Here is a 16,357-nt window from a genome sequence, read left to right on the forward strand (position 1 = left end):
TTAGAAGCCTGCAGGGTCCAGGCAGGTAATGTAAATGACCACAGTGACTGGGGTTTATTTCATTATGCTGCTTGATGTCAGATTCTTTCAACACCTACGTACACTTTGCATACCTGGGACTATTCCTCAGTGTCATAAAGGACTCGATCGTCTACTAATTCCTTGAAGCATGTAGCCTCTTCCATACCTCCATCATCTGTAGAAAAGAGATAATAATTGTTCCATCTCCTGGGGTTATTGTGAAAATTACATGCGTTCATGGATGCAAAGCCCTTAGATCAGGACCTGGCATACGATAAGTATAAATGTGTTAGCTGCAATTAGGATGATGATGGTAATGATTCTCACTTTTGCTAGAGGTGTGGACACACAGACCTTCACTTTCATCTTTACTGTAGGGAGAAGCCTGTCAGACCAAAGTGGCAGCGAGACAGAGAGCTAGGGGGCCAGGAACCAGAGGATACCAGCCATCTGCCGGCTCCTGACAACTGTTGCCAGGCAGGAAGGCAAGCCTGGTGTTGCCAGATCTTCTAGGTTTTCAAAAACAATCCAGAACTCAGGATTTCTTTTTTTTTTTTTTCCCCCAGAACTCAGGATTTTGAAATGTGAAATCTCCCAAGCTGTTGGCTGCAAAAAAAAAATTTTTTTTAAACATTATGGAGACCAAACAAATGTCTGTGGCCTGGATTCAGCCACTTGAGTAACTTCCGATCTGGTCTGATTGCTGTCATTTATCAGATGTGGAGGCCGAGGCCTGGGGAGTTAAGGTGGCCAACTTGCCGGAGAACCAGCCTGGCTCCGTTTCTGTACCCGCCCCGCCGCCATTGCAAAGCCTCCCTCCTGATGAGCCTTTGTGGTGGGAAGTCCTGCCTCTTGCATGATTTGAGGTGGAGATTTTATTTTAAGCCTGCAGAAGGCAACTCTGAAAAAACCAGGGCAGAGGATTGGACTCGCTCTCCTGCTCTCCCTGTTCAAGTTAGAGGTGCTCACTCTGTGAGCCTTCCTCATCTTGGAGAGGAGAGGGAGGAGCAGAGTGCGGAGACCGACCAAGGGGGTTCTGGTCCTGAGGCCACATGACCTTGGGAGATTAGTTACTTCATCTCTCAGTGCCTGGACTCTCAAATTATAAAATAGAGATTAATAGGAGGACTACGTCATAAGGCTGCCGTGAGAATCATATGAATTCATCTATTTAAAGCCCTTAAGGGGCGCCTGGGTGGCTCAGTCAGTTGAGCATCTGACTCTTTTGGTTTTGGCCCAGGTCATGATCCCACGGTCCTGGCATCCAGCCCCACCTTGGGCTCTGCACTGAGTGTGAAGCCTGCTTGAGATTCTCTCTCTCTCTCTCTCTCTCTCTCTCTCTCTCCCTCTCTCTCTCCCTCTCTCTCTCCCCCCCTCATCCCTCTGTCCCTCTCCCCCACCCCTGCACTCTCTCTCTCACTCTTTCTCTAAAATAAAAAAAATTAAAAAAGACTTTTAAAAGTTTACTTTAAAAAGTAAATTAAAAAATAAAGCCCTTAACAGAGCCCCTGGATGGCTCAGTCAGTTAAGCATCCAACTTCAGCTCAGGTCATGATCTCATGGTTGGTGAGTTTGAGCCCTGCATGCCGCTTTCTGCTGCACAGAGCCCATTTCAGATCCTCTGTCCCCTTCTCTCTGCCCCTTCCCCACTCTCTCTCTCTCTCTCAAAAATAAATAAACATAAATAAAGCTCTTAAAATGGTACCCAGTACTTAATAGGTTCTCAGTAAAAATTAGCTGTCAGAGGCAGGAATGTATCTTTTTCTTTAGGATTCTGGGGGAATCTCATGCATTATTTCTTACGTTTTCCAGGGCTGTTTTGCAGATCATTGGGGTGGGGGGGGTGGAACACAAATACCGAGAAGACACTTTAATTTGTATGTGTACACACATGCTCACATAGATTCACAAACGCCGTGTCCCCACTTGTATTCAGCCAGGAGCTGGGATGGAAGGATGGGGCTGGGCTGGCGGGTGTAGTTGGAATGCTTTTGGGAACTTGTGTGATGGATACAGAGGTCGACCAAAGTACATTTTAGCCTGGGAAGCATTTTGTCACATAAGCCACTGATTAGATTACAGAAGTGGGGCACTTTCTTATCTTTACCGTTTCAAATGAAAAAAAAATCAATATTTTCCAATTATCTCCAGTGGTGTATTAAACCCACTTTGTCATATTTCATTTCACCATCTGAGAAAAAGCAGGGGGGGAAGGATCAGGAAAATACATTGTGAGAGAAGATGAAGTCTTTACAGCTTCTCGTACTCTTACCTCTTGTCCTCCCAGCATTTATCCATTCAAAAAATTTGGTCATTCATTCGTTCATTCATTCACAGACTCCAGGGATGTCTACTGATGTCTCTTCTGATGAGGGAGCATAAGGCAAGCCGAAGGCCAAGCACAAGCTAGCATACCTCCCATCCCCCACCCCAGGTGGGATACGTATATTCCTCGTGGACTCCTGGCTGCCCAAGAACAAAGGAAAGGAAGGAACACAAATGGTTAACTGATAGAGATCGCAGTCCTGCAGGACACGAGTGTCCGTTTACAAATACCTTGGTAAATTACAAGAAAAAGGCAATCTTATCAATAGCCTAATCTCCAGAAACCTACAGGCTTGTTTCCTGGAGCCCCAACATCACCCTCCCCTCCATAGTGATGTGGGGAACAAAGGCAAGAAGGAAATGGCAGGTAAAATTAAATTTCCTTATAACCTGCAGCCAGGTGACAAACACTTGAGGCAGACAGAGTAAAACCTTCTCCAGGAACTCCCTACTGTCTCAATGCTTTGCTAGAGGGAAAAACAACCTTAGCTTGACAATAGCTAGGCCTCCAGTGATCTGTGAGGCTTTAGCATATGGAAAATCCCTTTTAAGAAACTTCCTCCTGACTTTACCTCCTCCAACTCCATAGTATATAATAGTACTCCTCACACCCCCAGTGCAGCTCTTTCTGTCCATGGGCCCTGTCCCCGTGCTTTAATAAATCTGCTTTTTGCCCCAAAGACATCTCAAGAATTCTTTCTTGGCCATCAGCTCCGGATCCCCACCCCCACTCCAAACCCCATCACCTACTGTGTGCAGGGCACTGCTCTAATCGTGTCATTTGTACTGTCTTAACACTGACAATAGACCGAAATGGAATTACGGTATCGGGGTTTCCAAACAGGTAATGAGAAGCTGAGCCAGACAGGCTGACCCAGAGCCTACCTTCTCTGCTACCGCACGGCATTGTCCCCAGGCTCTCATCTAATTATGAAGGCAGCCAAAGAATGCACGGCTAAGCATTTTTAGAAGTGCACAAGAAAATGTGCATAACAGTGTGCAGGTTATAAATAACCATTTCTAGCTGCCAGCTGCTGTTTGGGTTTGGAGAGGAAAAGAGGATCTTAGCATGACTTGTTTATCTCAGGTAATTTGGCAGTAAACTGGGTCCCGGGAATTTGAGTTACACAGAAAATGCAAAGGAAGAGTGACAGGGATATTGTTTCGGGCTTTCAGGAGACAGAATGTAACTTCAAGTCCCAGAACCAGCCTGGAGGCAGCACATGGGGAATTTGAAAGAATTTGAAAGTGTGTCGCAGAGCCCACGTTTACCTGTCTTCCAAACAGTCACGCTTTTTGTCTAACAGATTTCTGTTGCTATGATGAAATTTCCTTAAAGAGCTCTCCCCCCCCCCCCCCCCCCCTCCCCCCCGCCATGGTTCCGAGGCATCGAGGTAAATAATGGAAAATTTTCTAGTCTTCTGCCTAGTTACCTATTAGGTTGGAAACTAGAAGCCTGTTTTGTTGCATCTGTACAGAGCTTTACATTTTTTTTTTTTTTTTGTAATTGTCAATATTTAAAAATTAGAAGCTGTCTTCTAAGACTGGACTTCTGGAAAAATCTGATCCAACAAGACCGGGGCCCGCATTCCTGCATGAAAACAGGCGGCAGGAGCCAAACAGTGATTGCCCTTGAGGCTGGGCAGCCTTCTGGGTCCGCCTCCCTGCCTCCTTACTCTGCCACAGGTATCTTTGAAAACCAAGGCTGTAGGTGGAAGTCACGATCAAGGTCCAGGAAGCTGGCATGGGGCTGAAGGCACATGGGGGCGGGCTGCTCCCATTCCTGGGCTTGACGAGGGGGTGCCGGCAGGCACCAGGGTGTACTGAACACTGGATTAGCAGCCAGAATGACTGGTTGTTAACCAGGTTCTTCCCCTTCCTTGCTCTGTGACCTTGGGCAAGTTACTTTGCTTCTCTGAGCCACGTGGCTTTGTTGTGCATGATAGGGAATCTTAAGAGCTCTCACCTGGGGAAGAACATGGAGTTGTGGGGGGTGGGGGGGAACACATGTAGATGCTCTGTAAGCACCAGGAAACCACGATTCCCAGGCAACCCATCCGGACAGGTCTCGATTTTCCTTTCCTTGTTCTTGCTTTTTTCTTTTTCCTTAAATATCGCGTTGTCTTTCCGGCAAAGCTTCGGGGTGCTGAAGTTCACAGAGGCTACTCCCCTCTCCCCCCGTAGACCACCCTCTTAGGTTCTCTCATGGGAACATTCTACAGCGTTTCCCATTGTTTTGTTTTGTTTTGTTTTTAATTTGAATCTGGCTTTTGGACATGTAATATTTTAAGTTTCTTTTAATTTTCTCGATAGAAAATGGGTCCAAACCATTCAAAAATCAAAACAATATAAAAAGTAACAGTGAGGCACCCTGGATTGTTCAGTCGGTTAAGCATCCGACTCTTGATTTAGGCTTGTACATCATCTCACGGTTCATGAGTTCCAGCCCGCATTGGGTGTTGCACTGACCGTACGGAGCCAGCTTGGGATTCTCTCGCTCTCCCTCTCTGCCCCTTCCATGCTTTCTCTCCCTCAAAATAAATATATAAACGTCAGAAAAAAGTGACAGTGAGCTGTTGCATTTGTGCATGTACCTCTGGGTGGTTCTCTTTACAAACAGAACCCATGTAGTCTTCTTTTCCTCTTAGAGAAAAGATTGCATCCTACATATACTTTCTGCCTATTGATTTTTTTTCACTTGACATATGACTGTCTTATATATAAGCAGCTTGCCCATTCTTTCTTCCAGCATTCCATTTCATTTGTGGATTCACCCTATTCAGCCAGTCCCTACTGACGGACTCACCCATCATTTCCAACAGTTGTTATTGCAAATTGTGATACAGTGAATACCCTTGTGCATTTGTTTCCCATTCGCGGAGGTGATTCTTTACAGTAGATTCCTGGAAGCGATATTGCTAGCCCCAAAGGAAAAATGCATTCGTCCTTTTGAGGGTATTGTCAAAACACCTTTCCAAAGGGAGTCTGTCATTTTGTACTTCCCCCGGCAATGCTCAAAACCACCAGCTTCCTAGCTCTCGCCAACGCTCTCTTGTCAAGCCTCTGATTTTTGCCAGTCGGATTGGTGAGAGTAAGTGGTATTTCAGTGAGATATTTGTCATTTAAATTAAGTTCCAGAGATACATAAAATGAGAGCAACATAAGCCCTCGTATTTGGACAACAGAAGCAATCAGCTCATTTGAGTAACCTAATGGCGGCACCATACCCCAGTGGGGAGAAACAAGTTCTTTGTTCGAAGCTCCTTTGCACTGGGGAGGTCCCTGCATGGCCCCTCTTTCCACTGAATTTGTTCTCCAAAGCCCAACTCTTTCTGCCAAGGCTGAGCATTTCACCTGAGTAGATGGGAGTGAGTGTCTAATGCCAAGCCTTACCATTTTGGCCACTTTATGGCATTTACCCTGGCTGGCCGGCAACACCATCTCCTTGGATAATTGGGGAATCATTTTTATCTAACCCCCTTATGAATTGCTCTAGGAGTGCAAAGTACACTCAAAAGCTGCATCGCAGAAAGAATTCCTTAAATCGGACTCCCTCCCCGGCACGTTCTGGTGTTCTTGTATTTGTCTTCAAAGCCCTGACTGAGGAGCAGTGTGGCCCAGTGGTTAGGAGCGTAGGCTCTGGAGCCAGACTGCTCAGATCCAGGTTGAGGCTTCTCTAGTCACTCGCTGCGTGATACTGGGCAAGCTTCCTAACCTCTTTGGATCTCAGTGACTGCATCTGACGAGTGGGATAATAATAGTGCCTATTTCTTGGGCAGCTGAGAGGAGCACATGAGTTGGTTCCCGTACTTAGCCTTGAGCTCAGTGCCGGGCACATAGTAAACCTCACTAAGGTGAGCTCACATGGTAATGGCGGCGATTGACATGCTTGTGATTGTGATAATGTCAGTGACGCTCATGATTAGGAGCACACTGAGCCCTGTCACTTACAAGATACATCTGTGTGGCCTTGAAAAAGCAGCTCACTCACTCACTCAAAGTTTGTATCTCATTTCTTCCTTGGTTTGTGCCAAGGGCGTAGTACTGTCCCTCTATTTTTTTTAATGTTTATTTATTGTTTTAGAGAGATTGAGAGAGCATGAGTGGGGGAGGGGCAGAGAGAGAGAGAGAGAGACAGAGAGAGAGAGAGAGAGAGAGAGACACTGAAAGCAGGCTCCAGGCACTGAGCTGTCAGCACAGAGCCCGATGCAGGGCTCGAACCCACAAACTGTGAGATCATGACCTGAGCTGAAGTTGGATGCTCTACTGACTGAGCCACCCAAGCGCCCCATGGTGCTGTCCATCTAAAGCAAGAGTCAGCAAACTGTGACCAACCGGGGTGACACCTGGCCTGCAGCCTGCATTTGTGAATAAAGTTTTATTGGAACCCAGTTGTGCCCATTTGTGTACATATAGTCTGTAGCTGTTCTCTCGCCAAAATCTTTACCATCTGGCCTTTTACAAGACAAGTTCACTGACCCCTGACCTCCAGGAGTGGTTCTGAGGATGCAGGGGGATGAAGGCTGTGCGTTGAACCTGGCACGTAGTAGGTGTCCGGTTCAGTGGAGCATTCACGTTCTTGAACTTGGTGCCTGGTCCTCAGCCTCCCCCGCTGCCACTCTTCTTCTACCCTAAAGGAAAAATGGAGTAATTACAATATGAATAATTTAATTAGAAATACCATCAAATGATATCAGGCAGATGTATTTTTATCACACACCGTACATCTCACGTCCTAAGTAGTCCACAGCAGTGGATGTAAAAGGCTGTGTCCTGTGGACTGCACTTCACAGGAGGCTTAAGGCTTTTTTGAGGGTAATTTTGACGCTGGTTTTCCCTCGCCTGCTGGCTTCAGAAGCTGGCATCCAAGCAAGATGCACCTCCCTTCTAAATGGCAGCGATGAATGTTATTATCTGCCTCCAGAGCAAAGTAAAACCAAAGTGTCAGAATCCTCGAACCATTGAAAATAAATCCAAAGTGCGGATAAAATCTCTCTGAAGTCCTAAGTGGGAGCGTAGTATCATATGCATTCACACCCTTTTTTTTTTTTTTCCCTTTTCCCCAGGCACACATCGGTTTTGTAACGCGACGTACACGTGTATCATTTACATTTGGCCTTATTTATCGTCTCATGGCTGAAGCTGACAGGTCACCTTGCAAAATGCAGGGGAACACCCCCTTAATTTTGCAAGCAGCATTTATTGATATTAATGTCACCTTCTTCCACCTCCCTCCCTGACTGTCATGAGAATAAAACGAGATATAAGTAGGAAGATACTCCGAGAAGCTAAGTGCAGTAGACAGGGGCAATGTAATCTCATTTCTTCCGTCCTTGGTGAGAAGGAGCAGTCTCCACATTGAGCCTCCTGGAACAGAGAGAGAGGGGCTCAGTGGCCTGAGGACACAGGCGTTAGGGAACAAGCGTGTACAATTAGAGTGAATCTTCTTCACTGGAAAGTAAGCAAATTGTTTCCCAATTTAATGAACAAGAAGCTCCTTTTGAAGTTTATTTATTTATTTTGAGAGAAGAGAGTGCATGAGCGTGAGTGGGGAAGAGGCAGAGAGACAAGGAGAGAGAGAATCCCACGCAGGCTCCACGCTCACGGTGGATCCCAACGTGCAGCTCGATCCCACAACCACAAGATCTTGACCTGAGCCAAAATCAAGAGTTGGTTGCTTATAAGCAACTGAGCCACCCAGGCGCCCCATGAATAAGAAGCTTCTAACGAACTCCAGGAGAGAGATTTGCTTTCAAAATTCAGTAGTCAAGCTCTTGTGTTCTTTGTATTAATGTTTTGTTTTTATGGCCCACCTTAAGACTTTTCTTACTGTTCTCTGTTGGCGTAACAGAATTTTAGAGATGAAAAGCAACCCCAGAGGTGATTTAGCCTAACTCTCATTTAAAATTTAAAAATAAGGGCGCCTGGGTGGCGCAGTCGGTTAAGCGTCCGACTTCAGCCAGGTCACGATCTCGCGGTCTGTGAGTTCGAGCCCCGCGTCAGGCTCTGGGCTGATGGCTCGGAGCCTGGAGCCTGTTTCCGATTCTGTGTCTCCCTCTCTCTCTGCCCCTCCCCCATTCATGCTCTGTCTCTCTCTGTCCCAAAAATAAATAAAAAACGTTAAAATTTAAAAATAAAATGGGGCACCTGGGTGACTCAGTCGGTTCAGCATCTGACTTCGGCTCAGGTCATGATCTCATGGTTCTCAGGTTTGAGCCCTGCTTTGGGCTCTGTGCTGACAGCTCAGAGCCCGGAGGAGCCTGCGTCGGATTCTGTGTCGCCCTCTCTCTCTGCCCCTTCCCCACTCATGCCCCGTCTCTCTCAAAAATAAACGTTAAAAAAAATTCTTTTTAATTAAAAAAAAAAAATAGGAAGAAAATATGGCCCAGAGAGATCCTGTGGGATCCTGTGACTTATCCAAGCTCCCGTAAACTGGTCAGCTGTCCACTGGACCAGGTCCCTTGGCATGTGTCTAACCGGCATTGGAGGAGCTGTAGCCAGGCTCTGGGGACTGCCTTGTTTGCCCCTGGGCTAGCTCTGCTTTCCTTCTCCCCAGCTTCACTCTGGGCCCTTTTTGCTCCTACTGGCATCCTACTCGCCTCGGGACTGCTTCTGTAGAACACCCTGGTCTCCAACCCTCTCTGTCCCCTTCGAGCTCCAGGCCAATCTTCGGGCTCCTGGTGCTGCCCCGCGTGCCCTACCACCCGACATGTCATCCTCTCTCGTTGGCCTTCAGGCCTACGACGAGTCCCTTGACTGACAGCTAGGGCAGGTGTGGACAAGGGTTTCTGGGTGCTGTCCACCCTAGTTCCTGCTCCAGAGCATCAGGGGGCAGGAGGTTGGGATAAAATTGGCCCAACGACCCAGATCACCTGATCCCTGGTTCTGGGTCTTTTCTTTCTTTTTTTAATTAATAAGCTTTTTTAGAGCAATTTTAGATTGATAGCAAAATTGAGTAGAAAGTACAGAGAGGTGTCATATACCCGCTGTCCGCACACACATACGGCCTTCCCCCGCTGTTGGCATCCGGCATGTCAGTGGTACATTAAGTGCGTGTCTGTGGAATGCAAAGACAGGTATGCAGTCAATTTCAGATCTGTTCTTTCTGCCTTGGCGTTCTGTGTCAGTCTGTCCCCCAAGGCAGGAGGGTGCCGACTGCATCAAAGTTCACAGGTGGAAATAGCCCTGCTCTGGCCCTCTGTCTTCTCTGTCTTTCCAAACCAATGTCAAATTCCTGGGGCTGGCATTCTGATCGACTGTGGTTGGGTCAGGGGCCCATCCCCAGTGCGCCATACTGGGGTTGGGGTCCTGTACCACGTCATGGCTGCCAGGGAGCTCCCCGCTGAGGACAGGAAGGAGAGTGAGAGAGAAGGAAGCAGTTTAGGGTGTCCCTGTGAGCTGAGCAGACAACCCAGTGTCTATGAACTCTCCAGCGGCCTCTTTTCTAGATCCTTTTATAATATTGGTGCCAAAATTTGGCCATGGTCACAGGTTCATCTGTGGACCTTTGCTTTTCCCCTCATTTTCACTTTCTTGGAAAGAGCATCATCCCTTGACTTGTGCTTTATCACCAGCTATGAGGTCCCCCACACCTGTGTAGACCCACAAACATCTTTCCTCTGAGACTCGGTCCCCACTTGTTGCCTCTTGATGAGTCATCACTAAGCCTTCTTCCTCCTGCTTTGGCGTGCTCTTGGCTCACGGGACCTTGTGATTTCCTCATAAATCGCCACCCAAGAGTGAGGCCGGAGAGTTTGGAAGACACGTTGCCAAAGCACAGAGGTTCCCACTTTGTGTTTTAAAACCAAGGCCATCCATTAATTTTCCATCAAGGAATCCTTTTACAATGGACACGTCCATAAAAGTTGTGAAAACTGCATTTGGAACAGCATTTTAAACATAATGATGTTGAGCTGTTGAATTTATGCGCACTCTCAAATGTTAGTCTTCCAATTTTCTAAGAAAAGCAACATTCACCCTGAAATTACCTGTTATATGGGAGATGCGGGTGATTACTGCTAATTCACATCTGCACCATCACCTAGGTGTTGAGTTTGGGGGTTTGGTGAAGCACGTTGGTGTGCACTCATCAAAGGTTATGTGTATGCGCACAGTGGAAGGCATTTTTGTGGAAGGCATTTTATATAATTCCAAACAATTTAATAAAAATGTAATTCGACTGGGAAATCTACAGTCGGCCCTTGCAGAGTGCAGATAATGTTCCAGATTAAAGAGCTGAGGCTTTGTTCATTACAGTCAAATAACGTGAGCGTGTGAATTACCATTTCCTTGCCGTTGGTCTATTTCAAGAGCATGCCATTTTCCCACTATAATAATAGGCTACATTTTCTTAAAATCATTTGATTATGATTGGTCCCGTCTATTCAGTTTGCAAATAAAAAGCTTTCACGGTGATAAACTAGCTGTTTTAAAAGAGCCTTAATCTCTGGTTCTGCTTTTGAACTGCCACAGGTCAGATTCCGCGGAAGGCTGACAGAAGCCGGTCCTGCTCGAGGGAGAAAAAGGAGGTAAATGTGTCACTGGTGAGGGTGGGTGGGAGGCGACTCTGTTTGAAGGCACCTGAGGGAGCATGCTGGTGAATAAGTTTTCCTGGATTTCCTTCTTGTTTCCCTCTGAGTCTCCAGCTTGAATCCGGGACCAAATGCTAGCTGGCAATTAGAGCTCTCAACCAAAGTGTTGCTACATTGTAGTGACAATTTCTTAGGAAGTGTGTCAGTTAGCTTTGTCTGTGTAACTGAGCAATCCCAAACCCACGTTTCAGGGATGTGGAACAAGAACTGTGCATTCAGTTGGTGATTCTGTGGGTCGGCCATTGGAGCTGGGCAGGTCTGCTGATTTCCGCTGGACTCCCTTAGGCTTTTGCAGTGAGCCGCCGTGTCGCCTTGGGGATGACTGAGCATCAGTAGTGTGCTTCAGCTCTCTTTGAATGCTTTCTCGTCCACCAGTAAGGCAGCCAGCTTTATTCATGTGGAGGTTCACAGGGCCACGCACATGAAAAGTGGACGCTGCTGGACCCCCACCCCCACCCCCAGCTGGTGTCACTACCGCTACTTTGTTTCCTTAAAACAGGTCACAAGGCCAGCCCAGATTCGCGGGGTGGGGAAATAGGTCTCACCTCTGGGTGAGAAATCTACAGGTACCGTGGCCCTTCTTGAAACCTGCCACACCGAGCCCACTTGCTCTGTGCCCGGCACCAGGGATGAGAGAGACACAGCCCTGGTCTCGGGGTGTGCAGCATGGTCAAAGTCAAAGTCAGAGAGACACGAATAGGGAAAGTTGCAAGAGTAGCTGAGCCTGGGAGTACACAGTGATAGCAAGGACCCATAGGTCACTGCAGGGCCCTTTGATGACATCTTCCAGCTCATGGGAGTTTGAATTGGAGTCTTTAGCCACGGACGAGTGTAGGGGTACATGGGTATGCAGTCGTGTGGCTCGTGGTAAGTATCGACCAATCCTGAAATTCATCAACACTTAGGTGTTAACACTCTTGCTTGTAAAGTGACATAATTCCAACAATGAAAAGGAATTTCCCAGGCTGAGCTGGGTCCAGGGGCTCAGAAATGGCCACAACACTTGGGCTTTCTCTTTCCATGTCTGTGTCCTCTGTGTTGGCCTCCCAAACCAGCTCTGAGGAGGCAGGTTGGGGTTGGACTGCAAAGGGCATTTGCGATGGCTGTCATCCCATCCCCTCTCGTCTCCTTTCTCAACTGTAGCCAGAACAGCCACCGTGGGTTTTCTTCTCATTCAAGCAGCCTACCTGGGACGAGGGCTGAGAGATAACTTAGGGACTTTGGTGCTACTAAAAAGATTTAAGTGTCAGCCCCAGTGGATGTTCTAGAAACTGAGCCGGGGTGGATTCCATCACTCCTTTCTGGTAAGAACATTTTTCTGGAAGCAGGAACAGATGTGCACGTCTCCTGCAAAGTCTTTCCAGAGACTGGGGGGGGGGGGGTGGCAGAGGAGCCCGGAACAGGAGTGAGCACAGGCCCACAGGCTCCTGGTCCCCCCCCTTGGTGATGTGACCTGGGGGGGGGGGCGGTGACCAGCACCCCCCCGCCCCCCGCTCCCCGCTCCCAAGCCAGGCATGAATTGTTTCGACCTCACCGAGGCTTTTGATCACAGAGTAACAGCATCCCATTTATCTGCATTAAGAAATTTGCTGGGAATCCACAAAGCAGGGCAGCGGGTAACTAGTTGAGATACTCTTTTCCTCCTCAGTCTTTCTCCTTGGCAACAGGGCTTCCTAATTGCTGCTTTCTTGGCTACTCCCATCCTGCCAGTTGCCCCAGAGCATTTCAGATCACCCCGCCTGGCGAAGAGCTTGGAATGAGAAACAAACAAACAAAAAAAACCAAACAAACCAAGAGAGTGGAGATATTTATCACAATATCTGAGAGATTTAAAATGGTTTCAGGCCTTTCTGAAAAAGAGGGTGCTGGTTCTCCTCACAGGGCTTTTGTTTGGTTAGAAAAATAGGAGAAGGAAACTAATGGCAAAAGCTGGCAGATGCTCATCTTGATATAACGTGCTTTTTTCCACCTACCTCCCCTTTCCGCATCCCTCCCACGCCACCTGTGAAATCTGCTCTTCCTGACACTCTGTGCCTTACACAGGATGCCGGGTATAGATCAGACTCTGTCACCATGAACGGCAAGGAAAAGACAAGCTCGTGGGAACAAGCAGACAGGGAGGTTCTTCATGTTCCTCCGGTGGTAAGGTGACACGGGCCGGCTCACACCGTGGCAGGTGAACGTGCCGTTTCCTCCCCGGGTTGGGATCGGGAACTTCTCCACGCCGTCATGGGCCAGCATGGTGAGGGGAGGAGGGGAGGCTGTTTGCAATGAACTTGCCAGCCAAAGTCAGCCCAGAGATGTGTTTTATTTGGCCCGGACTCCATTACAATTTTTTATTTATTTTTTAAAAAATCTTTAATGTTTATTATTTTGAGAGGGGGGGGGGAAATGAGTGGGGGAGGGGCAGAGAGAGAGGGAGACACAGAATCCGAAGCAGGCTCCGGGCTCTGAGCTGTCAGCACAGACCCCGATGCAGGGCTCGAACTCACAGACTGTGAGATCGTGACCTGAGCCGAAGTCGGGCGCTTAACTGACTGAACCACCCAGACACCCTCCCCCATTACACCTTTTTTAAAAATTAGGCATCCGCATTTACAATTTTCACAGAACAATGCGCACTTCTGGCTTCTTTGCTAAAATGGAGAACGACCACAGAGGCCTTATTCCCTTAAGGCAATACCGGGCAATGGCTGGTGTCGAGGAGAGCTCCTTTCAGTGGGGCGCTCTATTCTGCCATGCCTGCCTCCACAGACACCTGCTCGGTGGCCAAGAGAGAGCAGCAACCACACCGTGGCAGTGGTCACCAACGTTGCTGCGCATTAGAATCCCCAGGAGCTTTTGAAATACCCCGAAGTTCAGGCCTCTTTTCAAACCAGTTAAATCGGAATCTCCAGGGGTGGGACCCAGCCTTCGGAATTTTGTAACCACCCCCAAGGGGTTCCGGTGTGCAGCCACAGGTGAAAGCCAGTGGTTGATCCGTAGTAAGTAACCCCTGGCTGTCAGCTCAGATCCTTCCCTGAGCTCTGCTTGGCTGCCTGGCCTCAGGACACCTCAGTCCTCGAGCCGTGCCACAGGCACAGATAAAACCCCAGGGGGTGGGGTGCTGGAGGAGGGAAAGAAGGCTGGAACCCAGGCTTTGGAAGGGCTGCGGTCATTTCTGAAACGCGTATGGGAGGCGTAGCTCGAAGCGGGTACGTACTTCCGTTCAGCTGGCAAAGATATTCTCAGCCTTGTCGCTAACAAGTATTCGTGGTTTCTTGCCTGTGGAGATTATATAGTGTTTATGGCCCTCGGTCATGAATTATTAATGACTTTGAAATTGTGGTCATTGTAGTTGACTCAAAAATCATTAGGAAGTAAATTTATCACACAGTGTTTAAAAAAGTAAAAAAGAAAACCGCCGAGGAGGGAACAGATCTTGATTTGTCGCCCCTCCAGCGTCCATACTGGTGGCCACGGCACCGTGGGGCTCACAGACGTGGCACTGGAGACTTGTCCTGCTGCACAGAGACACAGGGACTCCAGGAGGCCGAATTAGTAGCCACATGTGCTTCTGCCTCAAATCCCAGCCATAGGACCTTGGACGATTCTCTTGACCCCTCTCCTCCCGAGATTGTGTCTACTAGGCAGTAACGTGTTAAAGTACCTTGCACAGTGCCGGGACCCCTCCTAAGCGTTCCATAAACGTTAGGCGTTACGTTATTTTAGCCATTTCTTAGCATGCCTGACAGTTAACGGAGAGGTATCCATGCCCTTGGACAGAGTGCACGATTGTGCTTCTTGCTGAAGGGGTCTCCCTTGCTCCAGCTGGACTTTGGACTGATTCCAGCCTTCCAGTCTCCTGGCTGTGTGCCCCCAGGCGGGTGGGCCCCAGGCAGGCCAGCTCATGCGCCCCCCCCCCCCCCCCGCCCCGCCCCTGAGCCAGTCTGAGAGGCTCCCGTGACGACGGACTGCCTTCTCTTGCAGCCGATTGGAGATTCTGAAAAATGCCCTTCCCAGCACACCCGTCTGCTAAGCTCACTTTGTGAAGGACTGCAAAAGTCATTTAACTCAACCACCTAGAAAACGTTAAGCTTCCCCTTTGTATGCACGTACAAGTGCACGCGCACGCACACACGGCCCTTCCTGCTGCTGAGCAGAGCCTTTCGGTGCAAGGGCTAGAGACTCCTTCCATCTTTGCCAAGCAGAGGAGGAACCGGATCTCAAGGGAACACAGGGAAGGAGGGAGTCCAGGATTCAGGCTGCCTCCAGGGATGGGGAAAGCTGGACAGGCCTCTCTGTGTACCCAGGGACATGCCGCTGCTCCCTCTTGTCTGCGCACCTGTCCTTGTCCTGATTCTCTTCCCTACCAGCTGTTCCTTCTCCCAGTTCAGAGGCAGAAAGAGAGACTGACCTGATGGTCAATACCAAAGGCTGTTTAAGGGATAAGTGCTCCTGCTATCAGTCCCCCAGATGCCCTCTCAAGAGGCAACCGCAGTAAGAAATGTCTTACGTGTCCTTCCAGAAGTATTCTGTAGCTATACAACTATGCAGAGCGTATCTGTCCTCTGTCCTCATGATAGCACAGCGACACATGCTGCTTTTTTTTTTTTTCCTGGCATTATTTTTTTTCACTTAATGACACGTCTTAGAGAGCATTCCATAGCAGGCCATGTGCACAGACCTCATTCCTTCTTTTTCAATGGCTGTACAGTGCTCCATCATGAATGCTCAGAAACGCACTTCTTCGTTTGACACCTTTGGGGCCAAATATGTTTCATTGTTTTAGAATTTAGAAAGTAATACCATCCCAGTATGGTCTGGGACAACACCCTATAATCAAACACATGAATATATTTGCAGGGAAATATGAATATTCATCCTAGGTGGGAAAAACACTGTGAGTTTCATATCCGTTCAGATCAGGTTTTGATACTAAACCAATGCATATAGGGGCGCCTGGGTGGCTCAGTCGGTTGTGTGTCCAACTTTGGCTCAGGACATGATCTCACGGTTTGTGAGTTTGAGCCCCACATCACGCTCACTGCTGTCCGCACAAAGCCTGCTTCGGATCCTCTGTCCCCCTCCCTCTCTGCCCTTCCCCTTCTCACATGGTCTCAAAAATAAATAAAACATTAAAAAAAACCTATAAATAAATAATATAAATAAGTACATGTAAAGAATTGTGGACTTGTCTGTAAATATATTACTAGATCCTGGTTGACGACTCTCTAGGCTATTAGGAGCCTTTTGCTACTGTGAGAGCACTGTTTTTTTTTTAATGTTTATTTATTTTTGATAGACAGAGCATGAGTGTGGGAGGGGCAGAGAAAGACAGAGACACAGAATCAGAAGCAGGCTCCAGGTTCTGAGCTGTCAGCACAGAACCCGACATGGGGCCTGAACTCGAGGGCGGCGAGATCATGACCTGAGCCGAA

The sequence above is a fragment of the Panthera uncia genome, chromosome E3 (genome assembly GCF_023721935.1).
Source record: "Panthera uncia isolate 11264 chromosome E3, Puncia_PCG_1.0, whole genome shotgun sequence".
Classification (NCBI taxonomy): domain Eukaryota; kingdom Metazoa; phylum Chordata; class Mammalia; order Carnivora; family Felidae; genus Panthera; species Panthera uncia.